This window comes from Triturus cristatus, chromosome 9 (genome assembly GCF_964204655.1).
Source record: "Triturus cristatus chromosome 9, aTriCri1.1, whole genome shotgun sequence".
NCBI lineage: Eukaryota > Metazoa > Chordata > Amphibia > Caudata > Salamandridae > Triturus > Triturus cristatus.
In genome coordinates, this window is record NC_140592.1 from 504,859,355 (window position 1) to 504,875,150 (window position 15,796).

Consider the following 15,796-nt stretch of genomic DNA (forward strand, 5'->3'; position numbering starts at 1 on the left):
GGCCCAAATATCTTCGCCCACCTACATCTGCCACAAAGAGCTAAATCTGCACTATGTTGAGGATTTCATCAAATCCCGGCCAGCTCTTTTCTGGTTGTAGATTTGGCAAAACCCGGCAGCAACCTTAACACAGAAAATAATCAGTGATTGCCTTAAGTGCGATAGGGGTAGGTCTATACCATGGTTGAATGCTGTAAAAGAAAGCTTATCTAGTGTGGATTTGGAACACATCTTCTACCATCACCACAATGCAGAGAGCACGAATATCAAGACAGTGAGAGAGCTACTATATGACTCATTCCGAAGGGATCGAGAACGCTCAGAGTTTCCTAAACCATCAATAATTAGATATATTTCCATTTTGTCCTGTCCGGGATATAACATAACCTCCCCACAGGAATATTTGAAAAGAAATATCGGTAGATGGAACAGGAGCATTCTCTTTCGCCTTAGGGATGGGAGCATAAAATACTCACTTTGCTTTCCACTTGGTTTTAATAAAAATCTTGAACACTTGCCCTGTCCCTGTGGTAATGGTTTAAAACAAACAACCATACATTTTTTGCTTTTTTGTAATTTTTACATTCGATGCACAAAACAGTATTTTATCCCCTATTTCAGGTCACAAGCTATCACTGACCATAAACTGGCATATATCGAAATATTACAGCTAGGAAGCGATGAGATGATTTTCAGAGCAAGCTCATTTTTGCAGTCGGCGATACGCTCGCGGAATACGATGGTTACTACATAAGACTGCATCCATCAGTTGTCCTTGTTCACCTATGGCCATCGTTAGATTACCACATGCCTGGCACATCTATTGAAATTGTTAGTCTGTACATCTCCTCATGACCCTGATTATATGTCTGGATAAGTTTGATTTATTCGAATTTGGGTGGACAACTTGCACTAATATATTTAGAACATGTTTTTGACTGTTGCTTGCCAAAATGATATAACTGTTGATGTTTACATGCTACACGCATTGAATATACTTGCACTTTATTTGCTCCTCCTGTACTTCTCTGCCTATACCTGCACTTAGAATTTTGAAATTGCTCTTGTTTTTATTACTGTTTTTAAGCTGTATTTATATTCTTTTGGTGTTGATGAATTGTACTTTTATGGATATTTTTATCCGAATAAAGACCATTTTGACTTTTTGAATATCAAATAGCATTAAATACAAATATACATCCTTTACAGTCCATGACATACAAACAATAAAATACTGACTTAAGAATCAGAATCAAAATATCATTGCCAGATCTTCTCAAATTGCTTCAGTCCTCCTATCCGCGAAGCATAAATTCGTTCACTTCTTTTAACCTGTCTCATTTTCCGAACCCAATCGATCTTAGTTGGTATTAAATCAGTCCGCCACCTTTGAAGAAGGAGTGATCGAGCAACTGCCATACAAATATATAACAATTTAATCACCCTCATGGGGAGCCCTAGATCTGAATCATAGCCCCAAACTATTAGTCGATCATTAAATCCAATAGACATTGAAAATTCTATAGCCAGATATTCAAAGATGTTGTTCCAAAACTTCTGGATCCTGGGGCAATGTAAAATGATGTGGGTCCAATTGGCTGCAGGGTGAGTATGACACCAAAAACAATGTCCCGATTGATGGGGATAGACTTTAGCTACAAAACAAGGGGTTCTATATAATAACCACTTGCTAAAATATAGCATCCTCCTCCAGTTGGCCCCTCTCACTGCACTGAAATTTAGTTTATTAATTGTGGTCCATGTGTTTACCGAGATTTCCAGGTCCTCATGTTTACCCCATTTTGTTGCGGCCTTATCCGCCAAGTGTGCCCCTTTAATTACGGCTAGGCATTTTTTCCAATCCCCCGGCTTTTTAACTACCCTCTCTTCCAGCAGGTCTAATACTAGCTGTTTCTGACCAATAATCTGACGGAGATCTAGCTTGCTTAAAAATGTTATGATAATATTATAAGAACCAAGGAGAAGGAAGTTGACGGGAACTAATTGCGACATCTGCCTTATAGTCAACCATCTATCATTCTGAAGAAAATCTTAAAGTTTGTGAAACCCAGCCTTTGTCCAGTTTTGTATAGACAAAAGTGAATCTCTAATACCTACTGAAATAAAAAGATCTGAAATTGGGGTTATGGCATTGATTATAGGGAAAGAATACCGTCTAAAAAATGCCTGACGCTTGTGAAAAAAACAGTCCATACACTTATATCTAACTAATTTTGGAGATCTAAATATTGATAATGGACAGTGAATCTGATTTTCCTTACATATTAAATTTATAAAAAAATTAATAAAAAGACCTGACTGTAAACCCTGCTTAAATCTCGACATATATTGTGCAAAATACGCAAAATAATATTCCTTCAGATTAGGGAGGGCAAGGCCACCATCTTCCAACTTTTCATATAAGGTGCTAAGTGCAATACGAGGGATTTTTTTATCCCAGAGGAATGATGTAAACAATGACTCTATTTTCAAAAAGAAAGAATTAACTAACACACAAGGAATTGTCGAAAAAAGAAGATTAAACAGTGGAAGCACCGACATTTTGATCAAGGCAACCCGACCAAGAATGGTTAAAGGGAGAGAGCTCCATCGTGCAAATAAATCCTGAATTTTTTGTAACAATGGAACAAAATTCAACTCATATAATTCTAAAATAAATGACGAAAAATAAATCCCCAGATATCTCTTGGGGTTAGAATTAAGGCACGAGAAAATGTCTGGATGCACAACCCTAGATGCGCAGCCACATAAAATAATCTCTGTTTTTCTTTTATTGATTTTATAGCCGCCGAATGACTCATAAAGATCAAACATCTGGAAAGCTCTAACCTGGACTTCATCTTCTGGTTTTAAAATGAGCATGATGTCATCTGCATATAATTTGATTTTGCTCATATTTGAAAGTGGAGGACGAATGTCTCCGTTGTTCCGAATTGCAATCGCGAGAGGCTCAATAAAAAAAGCAAATAAAACGGGGGAAAGCGTGCATCCCTGCCGGGATCCCCTTTTGACTTTTACTTGGCCCACCTGAGCGGCATTGATAATGATATTGGCCTCTGCGTTCATATATAACTTCTCAATCAGCCCAGTAATTTTAGAGGGTATGCCAAATTTCGATAAAATGCTAAATAAAGTTTCCCAGATAACCAAATCGAATGCCTTTTCGGCGTCTAAAAATAATACTAATGCTCGAATTTTCCGGGTCTCAAAATAGTCTAGTGCTTCCACTAAAAAATGTGTATTGGTTCCAAGCTGCCTCCCAGCAATAAAACCATTCTAATCAGAATGTATTAAATGTGAAGCTATCCTATTAAAACGATTGGCTATAAGTTTGGTAATTAATCTGTAGTCTGAATTTAAAAGCGTTATCGGGCGATATGAATTAGGGTCTTCACTATTTTTACCTTTTTTTAGAAAACTGACTACATTCGCTTTTCTGAAAGAGAGAGGTATAGATCCTCCTTCAACAATTGAATTTGCCAATAAAAGAAAAAAATCCTCAATTTCACTCATAAACGTCTTAAAAAACTCTGCTGGAAGGCCATCAGGGCCACAGGCTTTCCCAGTTGGAAGGTTTTTAATAACTTCCCCTAACTCTTCTTTTGTAAATGGTCTTGCCATACTCCTTTTATCTAATTCTGCTAATGCAGTTATTCATTTGCATGAAGGAACTCCCCCAAAGATGGCCTATCGATGGAGTGAAGTTTGCCATAAATCCTCTCATAATGTTGAACCATAATATTTCCAACAGCATCTATATCCTCCAATCGAGACATTTCAGTGCGAGTATTTGATTCTTTGCAGCCCGCTCTCTTGCCTGCCATGGCAAAAATCGACCAGTATAATTTTTCTCCTCATAAATTTTTTGCCTGGTCTGCTGAAATAAGAAATCACTCTTAACATAGTAATTATTAGCCAGGTCCCGTTTAGCCTGATCGCGCTGGTGACGGTTTGCCATAGAGGGGCTAGAGAGGAATCTATCAAGGGACCTTTGCACTTTTTGCTCCAATAAATGTTTTTCTTCCTTCCTGGCCCTTGAATTCCCCGTGTCTTTAGCCCAGTAATTTTAGAGGGTATGCCAAATTTCGATAAAATGCTAAATAAAGTTTCCAGATAACCAAATCGAATGCCTTTTCGGCGTCTAAAAATAACGCTTTAAATGAATCCCATACAACATCTAATGGGGCAGAGCCAAAATTACGCTCAAATAACTTACTTATCTCGATTTTAGTACTAGATACCCAGTTTTCCTCTCCTAAATATTGTCGATTCAACTGCCATTTTTTAGTAACTTTCTTGCATTCACCCAATTCCAATTCTAAAACGATCAGTGCGTGATCCGAAAGCCCGTTCTGCAGAGTTTTTGGAGAGTTAAAAACCAAACTTCTAGAAACCAAAAAAAAATCAATACGTGAGAAAGTATGAAATCTCCCTGAAAAACAGGTATAAGAAGTTTTAGTGGGGAATGCCACCCGCCAAGGATCAACTATATCCAACATTGAGCTGTAGCTTTGAACCACTTTAAAGGATTTTTGCTCTAATTGTTTTTTCACCTTAGATGAAAAGTCTAATTTCGGATTCATCAGCAGAATAAAATCCCCTCCCACTATTAGTTCCCCTGAAACCTCAATTACAGATTGAAAGAATTCCTCATATGGAGTGGGATTATCCTCTACCGGGGCGTATAAACTGGCGAGAGTCAATAATCTATTTCCTGATTTACAGGTGACCCAACACCACCTACCACTTTGATCGCTCGCTGAATTGACTACCTCAGCCTGGAATTTTTTATTAAGGAAGATTGCTGTTCCTCTGTGAGCTACAGAGGATGAAGAAAAGCCCCTATATGCCGCCCATGATTTAAACATTGAAAAGTCGGCTATTTTCCCTGCTGGTATATGGGTCTCCTGTAACAGGATAACTGACGGGTTCTCCGTCTTAATCCACATTTCGATGGCTCTTATTTTATTTTTCTCTTATTGTTCAGGCCGTTTACATTGAAGGAAACTACCTTTAAAGCTGACTTATCTCCCATTTATCATGTTCCCATCTTGCCATTTACCTTTAAGAAAATATATTAATAATAGAGTTCCCAGTTAAACACCCAGTGTACACCTGACGACCAGCAATGTGACTGCCCCCCCTTCTTCCTCCCTTCTTCCTTTCTAAGTAAGGATAAACGGATGTATAAAAATCTAACATATGGTTTTCATTTTTTCTCTCAGTGCTCCCTATCCCCCCCATGTCTCCTTCCTTGACCCATTGTTGCCCGAGCAGATGGCCGCCCTTGCTCAGAGTCCAACAACCTGTCCCCCCACCCACTTTTCTACAGGCACAATGACTTGGTGCCTAGTGCAGCTGATTGACCCCACCCCTTCCCCCACCTCCCCTTTCCAAAATAACACCAACAGTGATTTAACAATTTTTACCTGCAATGAACATCTCTATGAAGAAAAATTTCAATCATAGAATACAGCAAAAGTAAACTCTAATGAATGAAAGAAGAGGAGAGCTTTCTAACTCATTACATGACTATTAAGATTTAACCGTCGAGATCTGATGTAATAATTCCTGTGCCTCTGAAACATTGCAGAAAATATGAAATTTGCCTTTGACTAGCACCTTCAGCTTACTCTGCTGGGCTATCATTGCTTGCGCCCCTTGTGCCTTAAACAAATGTAGCATTTTAACAAATTCCTTTCTCCTTTTGGCTGCGGAAGCCGACATATCTGAAAAAATACGACATGATGGCACTTCTGCGGAAGAAAACTGTCTTTGTTTAATAGCTCTTGACAAAATCTGTTCCTTGACCCTAAAGTCTCCAAAATTAACCAAAATTGTCCGTGGAAACTTGGCATTGGGGGGGGGGGAGGTGAGCTGGAACCCGGTGCGCTCTCATTATTGTGAGATCCCCATTGAATTCTGGGAGGACATTTTTCTTTAAGAAGGAATCGATCCAATATTATGTCTGCTGTCCCTCGATCCCCTCCCTCCGGAATACCCAAAATTCGGAGATTTGAGCGTCTAGAATGGTTCTCTAACTCCTCCAATTTAAGATCCAACGCAGATCTCTGAGACTGGGAAGTGGCAACTTTAAGATTCAAGGATGACATTTGATCTTCCAATTCAGATATCCTAGTTTCAGCTTCTGAGAGCCGCGTTGGGATCTTAGCCACGGTTTCTTCTATCTTTGTCAAACGAGCATTAATTGCGGCGATCTCAGCCAGTTGAGAGGTTTTCAAATCGCGAATTTCTTCCAGAATCAGATTGAGGAGGGTTTTTGCATCCCATTGCATAGAGAAAGGGCCAGTGCGAAACGGAGGAACAATCCGATTTACATTGGGCCTGTCATCAGTCTGGGGACCCTCTTGATTAGTCAGAGCAGGGACCTCTAGTAAAGTTGACATAGAGGCTTCTAAGACCGCCGGCATAGAATGCAGTATGGGCCCCCCCCCCGATTGATGGACCTGTTAAACCTGACGAGGGAGGGGAAAAAACGGAAGGGTGATTACTCGACTCTAAGCTTAATGTTTCTGGACCTGAGTCAGAAAGATTTCCAGCTATTAAAAGGTTATTGCCTTCCGTCACCTGCTCCTGCTCTGGCTCTACTCCAGTTGAAGGCCCACCTTGTTTAGATTTAAAGAAGATAGAGTACTTCCTAGTCCCTAAACATTCCCTCACTCCCCCAGTTAAAGTCTCTTTGGCTGTGGCAGCGGAGATTGGTGTGTCTGCCCTTAGTGAAACCATCTCACTAGGACTGGGGGAGGAGTCTGAGTCTGCCAGTGCTACCTCACGATGGTCGTGGTTAGCTGCGTCAGCATCCGACATCTCAACATAATCTAATGGACGAGGAAGATCTTTCCTAAAAGTGGCTGTGTGGTTAGACCGCGCCATAGCCTGGACAGCACGTTTTAATACTTTTTAACCTAAAGTCGGAGACTCTACCTGAGTATTCCCCTTTGCCCCTTTAATAGGTTTCCTCATAGTGTCTCACTTACAAAGTCTTCCGTCAGCCACAAACTGCAAAAAAAGGCACAAAAAAAGGGGGACCTTCCCAGCGACCCTCAACCAAAATGGGCAAGGAAAAATTCACTTAGCACCTTTTTGGAGAGAAACCTGGAGTCCCTGTAGAAAATCCGTTTATCCAGAGGGCCAGTGCAGGCAACCACGAAGATTAGGCCGGAACCTTTGTTTTAAGAGGTGCACTTCCACCTGGCAAGCTCACCACACCGCGCAAAAGCCAGCAGAAAGTATTCACCTTCCCTTCCCCTTCTTACGAAAGGGCTGCCTGCCGTATACACGATCCAACAGGAGCCAGCTTCCATAGGTGCCGGGCGAAGAACACTTCAGAACTTCAGATGACTCAAATCGCGGCTTCACCCACTTCTAGTATCTCAACTCAGACTTTTTGGGGGAAAAGAAAACTGTGCCTACGCACTGGCCTATGGGGAGCAAGCTGGAATCAGCACCACCACATCAGTGAACTGACACCAATCTAGGCCCAAGCTCAGGTTTGTAAAAGAGACAGGCAGTCTAATCATGGGAGAACAGACCAGCGTGATGTTGAAATTGACTTATCTCTATTGCAAAGTAGTACCCAATTGTTGCAGGAGACTCAGAGAAGTGGACAACAACAACAGCTGCAACCACCAATAGTAGTTCCTCTCAAAGCAGGAGCAGTTCAGGAGATTGAGCTTCATGCTTAGGAAGGAGAGGAAGCTGCTCTTTTAGAAGATCCATTATCTTCCAGATCTCAGGCTAGAAAAAGGAGGGTTAGTGCATCATCTTCTTCTCCAAGCTCCCCTTCTGATGATCTAGATACCACTTGGATCCCACCTGAGTCTGAGAGTGAGACACACCACGAGACAAGGCTAGGAAAAATGAAAGGTTCCTGAAAGTCTTAGAGTTATGGAGGCAGATTTAGACGAGGGGGATAATGAGCCAGTCATCATTGATATTAGCCCAGCCCCAGTGGAGGCAAACGTTACCCCATTTCAACTTGCTGGGAGGGATGTGGCATCACAGATACCACCACCATTACAGCCAGCTGCCATATTTGCACAGTCCGGTAGTAACCTACATCCACAACCATCTCAGTAGAATTAGGTACTGTATAGAGTCAAAGGTCAAAACGCTCATCTACTGCCAGTTCATCAGACATTGGAAGTAGCACCAGCATCAGAAAGTTGACCTCCCCAGTTTGGGACTTCTTTACGGTTAGCAAGAAGGAGGTGCATATTGCCATATGCTCCCTTTGAGGAGCAAGTGTTAGTTGGGGTAAGCTTGATAAAAACGATGGTACCGGGGGCCAAATAACCCATTTGATAAAGCACCATATGATCCAGTGGGAGGAGCACCTTAGCGATGAAAAAACTGAACTTGTTGTTGGTGAAAGGCTGAGCAGGGAACCTGATCCAATCACGGTGGAAGGTGAAGAAGAGGCAGACATTTTTGTTAAACAAAGAAGCTCTTTCCCCAGTGGTACAGTTGTATCACCCACATCAGCAACATCTCAATTGCACAAAACTCATGTTGAGACACCAAGGCTTGAGAGGACAGTGACTGCCCCACTGAAAAGCATATTTAGCCTACCACTGTCTGCTCTAAAGTCGTCACCTGCATCAGTGGCACCAGAAAAGAAAAAAATCCAGGTTACTATATCTGGCATGTTTAGGCCGGAGGGGCAGTATGAACGCAACGACCCATCGCAAAGCTAGCTAAAATGTTAATGCTGAACCTACTCCCTTTTTCTTTTGTGGAAGAGGTGGGTTTTCTTGAATTTGTGGCCGCCATCTGCCCGAAATGGAAGGTTCCCAGTCAGTCCTATTTCGCCAGAGTTGCTGTTTCAGCACTACATCACGATGTTCTGGAATTGCTTGGACAAGCTTTGCAGCAGAGTGCTGTTCCCACTATCCACCTGACGACAGACAGGTGGACCAGATGCAAAGCCACTGATTACATGTGCATCACTGCACACTGGGGGGCATATTTACAACTTCTGGCACATCTCTGCAAATCAGCAGGGATGCGCCAGAACAGATGTATCACGTAATCCCCCCCCTTGCCCCACCACGGATGCGTCGCATTTACAATGTGGCGCACCATGGTGCAAGGAGGGGAAGATGTGCGACACATCTTGTGGCGTACGGGCGGCGCATTGCTGGAGTTGCATTGCAAGCACGACGCAACTCTTGCAATGCACAGGGGCCACCCATACTTCACGTGGTGCGTCACTCCTTACACCTGCTTCAAGCAGGTGGTTAAGGATTTGATGCAGCAGCATCTTAAAACTGACTCAGTGAAATCTTGTAGATTTGACTGCGTCAGTTTTACGGGGCTTTCCTGCAAGGGAACGCCCACCCTGCCACAGAACGCCCACATGAAACCTGACGCAGGTTTCATGTGGCGTAGGGCTTTACAACGCGACGCATCTGCCTAGATGCGTCACATTGTAAATAAGTCACAACGTGGCGCATGGTTTACGCCGCCGCTGCGTCACAAAAGTGACGCAACGGCACCGTAAAAGTGTCGCAAGGGGCTTGTAAATCTGCCCCTGGATCTCTTTTGTGGGGGCTAAGGAAAAGATATCTGCAGATCTTGACACTGTTGAGATTTTTAATGCCACATGGAAGCATGTGACAGTGTTCACCATAGAGAAATCCCATACTGCTGCAAACATTTTGGAAGACTTTAACAAGACCTTTGGATGGTTGTAAGAAAGAGGGCTTAAAATTGGATTTGTTGCCACGGACAATGGCAGTAATATAGTTAAGGCCAGGGCCGATGGTGGCTATTTCAGGGTCCTGTGTTTGGCGCACTGCATCAACATCATTGAACAGGACTTTCTCAAAAAAGAAGACCAAGTAAGCAACTTACTGTCCACCTGCAGAAGAATCCGCACTCATTTCAGCCATTCATTTAAAGCCTGGTAACAGCTGAGGGTAATTCAGCAAGATAATAGAATGCCAGTCAAAGCACTCTTACAGCATGTGCCAACATGTTGGAACTCAACTTCTAACATGCTTGCCTGTTTGAGCAGGACAGACCTATCAATGATTATGCCATGCAAAGAGGGGATGCAACTGTGAAAAGCACGATCATTGAGATGGACCAATGGGGCCTAGTCAAATGCCTGACAGAGATGCTACTCACTTTTGAGGTGTTCAGATGGGAAGTCAGCAAGGAGGACAGTACCATGGGCCAAGCTATTCCGTTGCTGCACATTCTACAGGAACAGTTGAAGGAGGTGTCTGCAATGTGCGCAGGTGTAGAGAAAATTTAAGATGCGCACGTCTTGGTGGAGAGCTTAATACTTCGCTTATACAAGGGTGAAAAGAGACATAGTGTCATCCAAATATTACATCTGTGCCACAATTCTTGATCCACGGTACAAACCATTACTGTCCACTTTCATTCCTTTTTCAGGCGGGGATGTTGCAAAATACAAAACATGGATAGCTGAGCCAGTCAGTGAGCTAGAAAAAGAATGGCAGGGTATTAGAGGCCCCCACTCCTCAGGGGCACAAGTTCTGTGGGGCAGCCTTCAAGTTCAGAGCCTGAGTGCAGTGCTGGTGGCTCACAGCAGCCAAAACCATGAACACCATCAACAAGAACAGGAGCATCAGCCCCCAAACCTGCAACAGAATGGTTTCTACTGGTAGAGCTTAATTCCACTGTAGAGGCAAAGGTAAAAGAGGTCATTTAAGGTGGAGCAGCAATGACCATTGAGCGGATAGTCAAGACTTTTCTGGATGACCCAAAAGAGGTCTACCTTGATCAAAACCCATTGGAGCATTGGTATGGGAAGAGACTCCAATGGCCAGTGCTCAGCAGGCTGGCAATAAACGATCTGGCTTGCCTGGTAACCAGTGTCTCTGCTGAGCATATTTTAAGTGTTGCTGGTGCCATTGTCACAGTGAGAACGTTCAGTCTCTCACCCCAAAATGTGGAGAGAGTAACCATAATTAAAATAAATCAGCACTTTGTTCCACCCGATTACTCCATACCTGAACCAGGTCATGGAAGTAGTATGTTAGATGGCCCACCTCTGGGTGAACCATAAGTGTTTGAGGATTAGCCCTACTTCCCTGACTACTAGGCATGGTCTAACAAACATAGAACTTTCTCTCTCGGTCTCTAGCACTGGTCTGCTTTCTTTCTTTGACGCCAAAGGGAAAAAAAAGATATGACATGGTTACTTTCATTTGTTTGTGTCTGATTGACTAATTCACCCCCACATTTTATTGCTGGATTGGAGTTGAAACAGTGTGTCTGAAGAAGTCCCCCCCACCTATTTCTCTCAAGGACATTTGATGGAGAGATACAAACAAATGTGTGCCTGCCGCCTACCCTGGGCAGTGACTATCTATCTTTTCCTAGTTTATTATTACCCTAGCAAGACTGCCCCACATCATTTGATTTAGACTGACCAATGTCTGCTGCTTGAACAATGGATTTGCAATGTACCACGCTCATGGTGATCACGCCTGAATTAGAAGAACAGGTAAATGACGTGCAGTGCACGCTGAGTGATTGTTGTTTGTGATGGTGTTGAGATGATTCATGTGATGGCAGCCAGTGGCACTGGGTGTTTGTTTATCTGTAACTATTACGCTTAAATGTGCTTGTGATGATTCACAATGTTGGTGGCCTAACGGCGGCTGATGATTTTTCCCACGAAGGTGATCTTTTTTTGTTTCCCCTTTGAAAGATAGCAAGATTTCTTCACCGGGTACACTGCACGCTGCCTTGTTTAATTGTTTTCAACTTTAAACTCCTCAAAGAGTCAACCCTTGCCAGTCCCTTTAGAATAGGTAACGCAAACACACATCTAGTCTACACACAAAATGACTCAATGTTTCTCTTGTTGTGCAACAATAAAATTGGACTACATGTTGATGCATTGCATTTAAGTCGGGACAAAGTCAGTACGGAGTTGGACACCTTACTCAGTGTCAGGAGGATCAGTGGTGACGGAATAACTCTGGGCATGGGTGTAACTATTTCAAGAACTGCCACCAGAAGAAGGAAGTTCTCAACTTAATTGAAACCAGTCGATTGGGTGATGACTTTAAAGTGGCCTAAACAGGCCTATCCAACTCTATGTAGTGGTGGTGAGTGGTGACATTGGTGCATTGATTTTACTTGATTGGAAAAATGCAGTGTTGCCGGGTGTGTATGTGCTCAGTGCAGTCTGGCTCAAATTTGAAGCTAAGTGGTGGTTCGGTCGGGGGCCTGTGGTAGAAGATAACTGGAGACAGACATTTAGTCATGATCACATTATGCATGTGCTGTTAGGCTACATATTATTGTTATATGATTCATGATGATGAATTGATCATCATGATGACAGTTGCAAGTTTGATCAGCCTGATACCTATATCCACATGCGGCTACTTTTTTTTACAGATTTCTATTTGTTGCAAATTGCCCTCACCTGATTGTTCATACACTAAGCATAATTGAATGATTGCAAAAGGACTATTCTTCTCTTCTCTCTTGCGCTGCCTCTGAGTCTTCTCGGTGCACTTCCGATGAAGTTTAACTTCTTTTTTTCTCCTTGATTCTACAATATCATTTTTGTTTTTCAATCTGTTTGCCCTCTTACCCTGCGCCAAACTGGAAAACCAACATAACACTCAAGCTTACCTCACCGAACAGCAACTGCCAGGCACCCAAGATTGAGGCAGAGTCCAAGAGGAAATCAGATGCAACTCCTAATTTGGCAATACAGTATAATTTTTTAGGTGGAGCATTCGAGACCTCTAGTATATACTTTAGTATGTACTTTAATATATACTTATATGTGTCTGTAGTTTGTGGGCCTTGTCTGCTTCCGCTTAGGGCCATTTTTTTCATTCAACTGCCTCTATTTAACTATCTTGATAGAAAACAACCAGCAAAGGTCAGTAAAATACCAGAATCATTTAGTATTCGCTAGATTCCAGTCCATAGAAATTGACTTCCACGAGCAGCCGTAGACAATAATATTTTTTACAAAACTTGTATTTCCAGTGATATGACCAACGAAGGCCCTGATTTTATACTAAAAACAGGGCTTTGCACTATACCATTTTCCACTGAAAGGCAATATCTCTTTCCATGTGTTCGAATACCTGGTGTGTCATGCAGTTTGGTGCTTACTTTCCCTCCATGGTAAAGAACAGTAGATATTTCAGTTCCTAGGCTAATGTGCTACATAGCTAAATACATATAAGGTCCCAAAAGGTGAGACCGATTGCATTGCAAATGCTTGTTCTTTTAGTATTCATTAGAACTGTGTCTTGTATACTTGACCCCTACAGATAATTCAATTTGTAATATATTTGTTATCTTTCAAATCTCAGCAACACAGAGCATTTAGATATATAATGTAACTTGGGTTTCTCTGGGGTTAGATTGCAATTTGGGTTAGCTGTACTCTTCAATCCTTTGTTTTCCTTTTCCTCACATAACAAATGTATGATGGTTGGCGGCTCATTGCCAAGATGAATGTTGTCCTTGTGTAGTGTTTGTCTTTGTCAAATCTTTACCAAAATCCCCCTTCCCATCCATTCATCAGACCCCTAACCCTCTTCCTCCAGGCTGTGTGATTTATTGTGGCACGACTTAATATTTTACACCATTAATTGATCAGGTACTTAGTGGGGTAGGTGTGGTGAAAGCAACACAAATTCAGTGCAGGGTGAGGATCTTCAACTCTAAGCATAGCCCACACTGGCCATATTTATTATTTTCCCACCCAAGCATAAAAAACAGTATTAGATATTTTCAAAGGGACATCATTGCCATCATCAAAATTCAGACACTGTATTGCATCAAAGCTTATCCTTGTCCACTTTGTAGCTTGAGTCGACTTCATTTTGCAACTTTTACTAGCTCACCATTGTTTTGATTAATTCAATTTAGCAAAAATACAACCACACTCATCACTACAATTCAGCATCTTCTCTCAAAAATATCAGGTTGGGGGTTTTGCTGGTGGAAATTTTTGAAAAGCCTCAATACAAACTGTAATGGAGTGGCAGAGCTATTCATGAATCTAAGTTTTTTAAAAGAAATAAAAGAGTGGACAACTGAGCATATGCTCGTGGTTGGCAGATGCAATGGGGTTGTCCTCCTCATGCTTCCTTCCAACCATGGTGCACGGTCATCAGTTCACCAACTTCTGCTAATAATACTAGGCCTAGCTAAGACACAACATGAGGGTGTCCAACGTGACCATGGCCACTCTCTTGTTTTACTGCTAGAGCATGAGCAAGTAAAAGACGCCTTCTCATCTCAACAAACATGTGTAGAATACCTTATTTGGGCATGCAACCTTAACAGCAGAGTAGTAGTATGTGACCAATGGGTTCTCTGAATCTTCCAGTACCACCACTAGGCAGTCCACAAAATATATAAGGGGAGGGAGAAAGCTGACTGACAAAGCAGAAGAAAGGAAACTACAGACAGAGAAGTACATAGACAGTTTGAAGTAAAGTACAGAAAAGTGAAATGTAGAAAATAAGTAAATAGGATAGCGCAGGGATAACAATAATTTAGAAATAGGTAGATGAAAGAGAATTTTGGAAGAAATTAGGAAACGGGTGGAAATATTAATTCACAATAAGGAGCAGTAAAAGTTAAGGAATTAAATATTCATATTAACAACAGGTGGACTTACTGGGGCCAGCAGAGCCATCGGCCGAGGTGCTTAGGGACTGGGAGGCACCTCAGCTCCCTCACCCTCTTCTGCAACCTTCTTGCACCTGGATGCTGATGTAAAACAGAAAGACAAAAAAACTTGTAGGTGAATAAATAATAAATAAATAATCTCTCCAAAAATATTTGTTGGCAGGCAATCATAATACCATGGAACTGTTCTAAATCAGTTCGACCAGTAATATCGTGGTCCATCCAATCCTATTCCAAATTTCCTAAACCTACCTATCTCTGTTCCAAATTTAGTAAACTAGATTTTGGAATTACTAATAAATTGCAAAGAACTTACTTACTTTGATAGCTTTATTTCGGTCAATGACCATAAAAGCACAGATAAAATATTTACATAAACATAAAATACATAAATAATCATCATTTAGATAAAAAGTTATTAAACAACAGTTATCAAAGTAGCAACAATGAACAGTAAACATATTCAATCACTAAGAGGGACCCAACGCCTTTAGAATGCGGTTGCATGTATGCCATACACTGGTAAGAAATTTTGCTAGCGCAAAGACAGTTGGACCAGAGACATCACATTTCAAAATCCTATACATTGGTGCGTATTCCCTGCAGCCCATATTCCTTATCAGCGGAAGAAGCCAGTATTTTCGTGCAGCCTTATAGGCTGGGCAGAAGAAAGCCACATGCAAATCAGTTTCCTCCTTAGCATCGCAAGCCGGGCACTGCATTGTAGTAGGAGCCGTTGACCATGTGCATGTGAAGGAATGGAAAGGCAGTGTGCTGTATCTCCATTGGAGAAACAGCTTCCGCGCCAGTACAGGGGAAATGGGGTCTAATACTTTCTCGAACCTGTAGGAATCCTTACTTTGCAGAAACACGACGGATAAGGACCCCTGTGCCTGAGTGGCTTGGGTCCTGGCTATTTTGTGTTCATGATATACATTAGCCAGGAATTTTTTGGAAATTTTTGGTGCTGCTTTCGCTGGATCGGTCCATAAATCGGGGAGCCCTATCTCCATACAAGTGGCTTGGATATTTTTGACCCAAGGGATGTTAAGCACTTTTGGGTGGTTCAAGAGTTCGACCAATTCCGCCCGATATTCTG

General features: G+C 42.0%; 1 long non-coding RNA gene across 1 annotated transcript in view; it reads right to left on the minus strand.

Annotated features, from left to right (window-relative positions):
* Positions 1-14,780, minus strand: part of LOC146798207 (uncharacterized) — a 59,268-nt gene extending 44,488 nt beyond the window's left edge. Inside the window, exon 1 of the long non-coding RNA XR_014969127.1 lies at positions 14,687-14,780. This is a non-coding gene — a long non-coding RNA (uncharacterized LOC146798207). The remainder of the gene's footprint in view (positions 1-14,686) is intronic.
* Between the last annotated feature and the right edge of the window lie 1,016 nt (positions 14,781-15,796).